Raw genomic sequence first — 6,711 nt, forward strand, 5'->3', positions numbered from 1 at the left:
CATTATTAATCACCACATACTTACATGAAAAACCACAATCGAGATTGGCAAAGAACAAAAATCACCTTGGGCAGCTTAGCGGGGGGGGGGGGCATTCTCGAAGGGGGAAAACTGCTCCTGCAGTGCCACGGGGGCTGTAACCTCAAACGTGGCATTGGCCATCTCAGTAGTGGCCGTGAGCGTATCTGGGGTTGGTTCGGTGGCTGCCTCCATCTTCTTGGAGCTCTCTGTCTCGTGGGGATCAGCCTCCCGCATCTGCTCCAATATCAGCAGATCTTTGCCTGGTTCTCCTTGGTCCATCATGAAACTGACGAATACTAGGAGATCACTGAAAGGAAAACACAATCCAATGACAATGAAACAAAAAAGAGAGTGAGGATCGGTTAGTGCTTTGCAAAAGTTCTTTTTTTTCTGAACAAAAATATACCAACATCACGGATCCGCTTACCTTCCCTTCGTTGGGAGAGAAGAACAGTGGCAGATGCGAGTGTTGCCTTTCTTGAAGACGGTGAGGGAGAAGGGGATTCAGCAAAGAGTGAAATGATGGTTGCTTCACCCATCAAACTTAGACTGCGGGGAGGTGGTGTTTTGTGATACGACGGCTCGTTACTGCCGCGCTACGACCGGGGTGACTCTCCTCCTGCATACTGCCTTCTAATTTGGTGGATGGCATTTGGGCCCGCACGCTGCATGGCCCGCATGTCGGTGAACAAAAGTATAATGGCATTCAGTAGAGGGAGACGTTTCAATGACCTAGGAGGAGCCAGAAGTGGTAGAGTGTCTCCACTGTACTAGTAGTAATTGTTTTTCTGGGTAGCTGTAGAGTGTCTCCACTGTACTAGTAGTAATTGTTTCTCTGGGCCCAAGACAAAACAGCCCATCCACACTAGTAATAGTAAAATCAATTCAAAAGCCCATATATTTACTGAATGAGAGGCGCTACCCACACCCAGGCACCCAGCACACCGCCCCCCCCCCCAAAAAAACCTGGGTGCTCTTCTTCCTCCTCGCTCCCACCCACCTCACGTCAGCTCGCTCCACTCGTACCCCCAAATTCCTCACCTCACTCCTACAGAAAACCCCAGCTCCCCTTCTTCCTCACTCCTAAAGAAAACCCCCAGCTCCCCTTCTTCTTCACTCCACTGCAACTAGGCTTGTCATTCGTTACTCTGCTCAAATCTGTGAGCGCGACGTGACGCCCTCGAGGAAAATGGAGTTGGATGACCCCAGCGCCAAGAAGATGAGGCTCCCGCCAGCGGCGACGCCTGTTGTAGATCCTGCACCCGGCAGTGCGGGGAGAAGCGGCGACCCCGCCCCCACCGGATCCCAGGAACCCGTAGAATCTCGGGTGGAACGCATCAGCGATCTCCCGGACGCCGTACTTGGGGAGATCATCTTGCTTCTCCCCACCAAGGATTGCTGCCGCACCCAAGTCCTCTCAATTCGGTGGCGCCCTCTATGGCGCACCGTGCCCCTTAATCTCTATTGTCGTCAGCTATCTCTCTTCAATGATTTTGAAATCCCCAAAGCCATCATCTCCTCCCACCAGGGCTCCGTTCAAAACCTCTACATCCCGTCATGCTACCTGAGCAAGCATACCATGCCCTGTATGGTGGATGCCTAGCTGAAATCCCCTGAATTCATAGAACTACAGCTGCTTGAGTTCTACTATTCCCCTAGACATCACATACCACATACCGAACACCATGAACTTGTGCCCTCAGCATCGATGTCCATCTCGCGGTTTTCCTCCTCTCTCCACACCGCCACCTTTGCACTGTGCTACCTACCAGACAATCTGGTACTAAACCTTCGACTCCCATTTCTCAAGAAACTTTCACCTGTGCGGGTTCGTATATCGGAGGCCTCATTGCACAACATCATCCACTCCAGTTGCCCTGCCTGGAGTGCTTGGTGCTTGTTTTCACAGTTTGAATCGGTTGTCTCCAAATAAAGTCGCCTAACCTTGTAAGAATTGGAATTTCTATTGACGGAAGGCAGCTCATCATCCAAGATGCCCCTTCACTTCAAAGGTCGATACTTGATTCTAGTTATTCACCATTGCAAATAACCATCCTCTCTGCACCTAAACTAGAGACCTTAGGTGTAATACATGATCTCTGTGCTCATTTCAATATGGTGTTTGGCTCCATAGTTCTTCAGGTACTTTATATTATCATCTACACTTGTAACCATAAGCTGCATTTTAAATTTCTGCGCATAAGTTATATATCATCTTGGAGTACACATTTTGTACTAATATTATGTTCTATGCTCAATGATGAGTTTCTCCATGGATGGCCTATCAATGGTGCTGGATTCTGTCAGGATCTTATATATCCAAATGAATAGTTTTGATCTGAACAAGATTATTGGCTTGCTGCAATGCTTTCCATGTCTGGAGAAGTTGTATATAAAGGTGATAATTTCACGCACATTGGAAGCCCACATATAGTGTACTAGAATTAACCGTTCAGTTGTTGCTCTTTCGACACTCTTCTTTTAGACCTTAACTATTTTCAATCTTCATGTCTATTTAGGCAACAGGATGGGGTAAGAAAGTAATAACCAATCGGTGGATTCGTAAGCATCGGGATTTTCTCACTTCTCATGAGATTCGACTGAAGACAATAATGCTAGAACGATATGTAGCCAACTGTGCAAACACTAGATTTGTCAGATTCTTCCTGCTGAATGCGAGGTTACTATTGTCCATCAGGCTTAAGTTTATCAGTAGCATGGTTTTGATGGATGGGTATGTCGAAGAGCAAAAAAAGGAGTTTCAGGTGGGCAAAAGAGCTTCTGAACGTGTCGGGCTTCTATTTACAACATATTGTGGTCATAATCCAGTAAATTTTACGACCCAGGATGTTCATTCTATGGACCTGACTGATCCATTTGACTGTGACCGCCGAAAAAAGTGCTGGAGTTCGATGTTGTTGCCCTTTTCAACCTGGTTTTTTTTGTAAACCTGATGAACAATTAACCCTCGTGCTTTTGAATAGTTTGTAAGCTGGAGTTAAATGTTCCTGCCCTTTTCAACTCGGCTGTGACTGTCATATTTTCTTTGAAACAAGGCAAATGGCTTGCCATTCGTTTAATTTAGAGTGAAATATTGTAACAAATTCCAACCAAGGGAAATAACATCACTCTCGCCGGCTGCTTGAGCTCACTGTGCATTACAAAGCCAAGTAATTAGCCCCCACCAGCACCCACAAACTTATTTTGAACTAGCACATCAAATGGGCTATTAATTTTCATAGGAAAGGCTGCATGACTGTGACAGATTTGGATTCTGACATTTGGGACCCGCGAGGAAATAGTATATCCAAGGTGGTGTCGACTTACTAGCCAGTCAACAAACGATTCTGCCTACCAGCCGTTCAATTGACATCCAACATTTGTCGTGTATCTTCTATCTCTTGTCTTCTTCTTCCTCCAGCCGCCCAAACCAAACCACCCCATCGGCTCCGCCTGCTCCCGCCTCCCATGGCTGGCTGCACCTCCGCCGCCCTATTGTGCGTACCCTCCAACGTTGGTCAGTCCCTCCCTCTATTCCCCCACACGTCCTGTTATTCTCTGGCGACGTCAGCCCCAACACGCACTCGCACCTGAACCAGTCAACCCTCGTACTCCCCTCCACCTGCGACTGAACCGGTGCATCTTCCATGGCTCCTGTTCATTTTGTCAGAGGCCTCACCGTCGTCCTCCGCCTTGCGGACTTGGTTCGCTCGCCGTGCGCGGTGCGCCTCCCTCTTGCGTTGTCAATGTCGTCAACAACCGAGAGGAACAAGGAGATGACTGTACATGGAGAGGATGACAGTAGGGACCCACCAGCGTCATGGCAGTACGCAAGCAAGTGCCTCTATATTACAAGCCCAAAAATATGGTTCCTCCTAATGGTTGGACATCTCGGGCTCACGCCATTGTCAACGTAGTCAATAAACGAGAGAATCACACTATGAGCGGCTGACACCAGGGACCTAGCAGGTCGGCGCAGTTTTTTTAGGAACAAGCAGTTGTTATTTATACTAGTTTTAGCGACGGATCAGGATAACAATGGGGCTGTGCGGGGGTTGTGGCCCATCTAGCCAGGGTTTTATTTATGTTTACCACATCATGAGCCCAGTTGTGTTTTTTTCTTGCTGAAAATGGCTAGCCCAGTTCTATTTTTTTAAAGAAATACCCAAACAAGGCCTACTTGCTTTATCAGCCCTGCTGGGCTGCAAATCTTTCAAGACGAGGAGAGTTTCATTCAGTTTGCCCAGAAATGAGTTGTACATTTTTAAAACACATCAAACCGGGAATTAGTTTCAATTTTTTTCATTACAAGATTTTAAATTCCATTGATTTTTATGCGTGGATAATTATTTGGATTTTATATTTATATAAATTATTTTTCAAAATAGTTTGAATGTGAATCGATATTTTTGGATTAAAAATAGTTGACCGCACCGAAATATGCAAAATTTCGTATACTTTTTGACCGTGGCCACAATATGGGGTGTAATGCTAACAAAAAGAAGATGGGATCCAAAAAAAATCTTAAGAATTAGCAAATGGGTTGTACATTATTAGAAATAATGGCAGATGGGTTGTATGCTGTTTTCCACATATTTGAGGCTGACATGTGCGCCTACTACAGGTTGATGCGTATGCTTTCATAAGAAAAGGTTGACGCACACGCAACGCCCTATCAACTTAGTCAACACACGAGAGTAGTGACTGTTGGATGTCCATCCAACGGCTGTCGTGCTTCTTCAATCTCTGCTCTTCATGCTCCAGCCGCTCAAACAAGCGCCAGCGGGACTGCCTGCTCCCTCCTCCCGTGGCCGGCTATGCTGCCGCGCAGGCCTCACGGCCCCGCCATACTCCCATCGCTGGCCTATCCATCCCTCTACTCACCCACACCTGTTGTTATTCTCTGGGGACGACAGACGAACCAGTAAACCCTCGTACTCCTCCGCGTGGGAAACAACTGCCGAGTATTCCCTGGCTCCATGTCATTCCCTTACTAGGCCTCGCTGTCGTCCACCGCCCTGGTGCTCTCGGGGCGGCCTGGTCAACGTGGTACTGTACGTGGAGAGACTGACAGCTGGGTCCACGACCGCACGCAAGGAAATGCCTCCTTATTATGTGCAAAATAATGATTCCTCCACTTGGCAGCTAGGACCCACATGAAGGGCCTCTATATTTCGCAAAAAAAACCTTCCCCCCCGCTAACAGGTCGGACCCACCAATTATATCTTCACACGCAAGGAAGTGCCTCCTTATTACGCCCAAAAAATGAATACCCCCTGCTAGCTGGGACCCACCATATTGTTGGGCTGACTTGTGGGCCTACTAAGTTGACGGGGATGAAGGGCTTTGTCAACTTAGTCAATACTCCAGTGATCGTATGATGTCCATCCAATGGCCATAGTGCTTCTTCAACCTATGTTCTTCTTGCTCCAGCCGCCCAAAGCAGCGCCGGTCGTGCCGCCTGCGCCTGCCTCCCGTGGCTGGCTGTGCTACCGCGGAGGCCTCACCGCCCCATACTACTCCCACCACTGGCCAGGCCATCCCTCCACTCACCCACATGCCCTGTTATTCTGCGGCCATGGAAGCCTCACACCGCGGCCGAACCAGTGAACCCTCGTACTCCTCTTGCGTGGGCATCCACTGCCGCGTCTTCCCCGGCTCTGCGTCGTCCCCTTCCTAGGCCTCGCCGTCATCCACCGTTGTGGTGCTATCAGCGCGGCGTGGTCAATGTGGTCAACGACCGACTTCCATCGGAAGAGTACTGTACATAGAGAGGCTGATAGCTGGGTCCATGGCAGCCGCAAAGAAGTGCCTCCTTATTACGCGGAAAATAATTATTCCTCCACCTGACAGCAGGGACCCACTGGACGGGCCTCCAGTATTTCGCGAAAAAAATGTTTGCCCCCTAACTGCTGGGACCCACCAGACGGGCCACCGTATTTCGCGAAAAAACGTTCCCCCGCTGTCAGTTCGGACCCACCGGAAGTGCCTCCTTATTACGCACAAAAAAATGAATACCCCCCTACTAGCTGGGACCCACCTTGGTGGGAGGCTGACTTGTGGGCCTACTAAGTTGACGGGGACGAAGGGCTTTGTCAACTTAGTCAATATAAATGATTCTAGCTCCAGTGACCGTACGATGTCCATCCAACGGTTGTAGTGCTTCTTCAACCTCTGGTCTTCTTGCTCCAGCCGCCCAAAGCAGCGCCGGTCGTGCCGCATGCTCCTGCCTCCCGTGGCCGGCTGTGCTGCCACGGAGGCCTTACCGCCCCTACTATCCCCACCGCTGGCCAGGCCCTGCGGCGACGGCAGCCTCACACCACAGCTGAACCAGTGAACCCTCATACTCCTCTCCGCGCGGGCTTCCACTGCTGCGTCTTCCTCGGCTCCCCATCGTCCCCTTCCTAGGCCTCGTCGTCGTCCATCGCCCTGGTGCTCTCAGCGCGGCATGGTCAATGTGGTCAAGGAACGACTTCCATCGGATGTGGACTGTACGTGGAGAGGCTGACAGCTGGGTCCACGGCCGCAGTAAGGAAGTGCCTCCTTATTATGCGGAAAATAATGATTCCTCCACCTGACAGCAGGGACCCACCGGACGGGCCACCATATTTCGCAAAAAACCATTTCTGCCCTGACTGCTGGGACCCACCAGCTACATCTTCGCATGCAAGGAAGTGCGTCTGGGCAAAA

Source organism: Triticum aestivum, chromosome 3B (genome assembly GCF_018294505.1).
Source record: "Triticum aestivum cultivar Chinese Spring chromosome 3B, IWGSC CS RefSeq v2.1, whole genome shotgun sequence".
NCBI classification, from domain to species: domain Eukaryota; kingdom Viridiplantae; phylum Streptophyta; class Magnoliopsida; order Poales; family Poaceae; genus Triticum; species Triticum aestivum.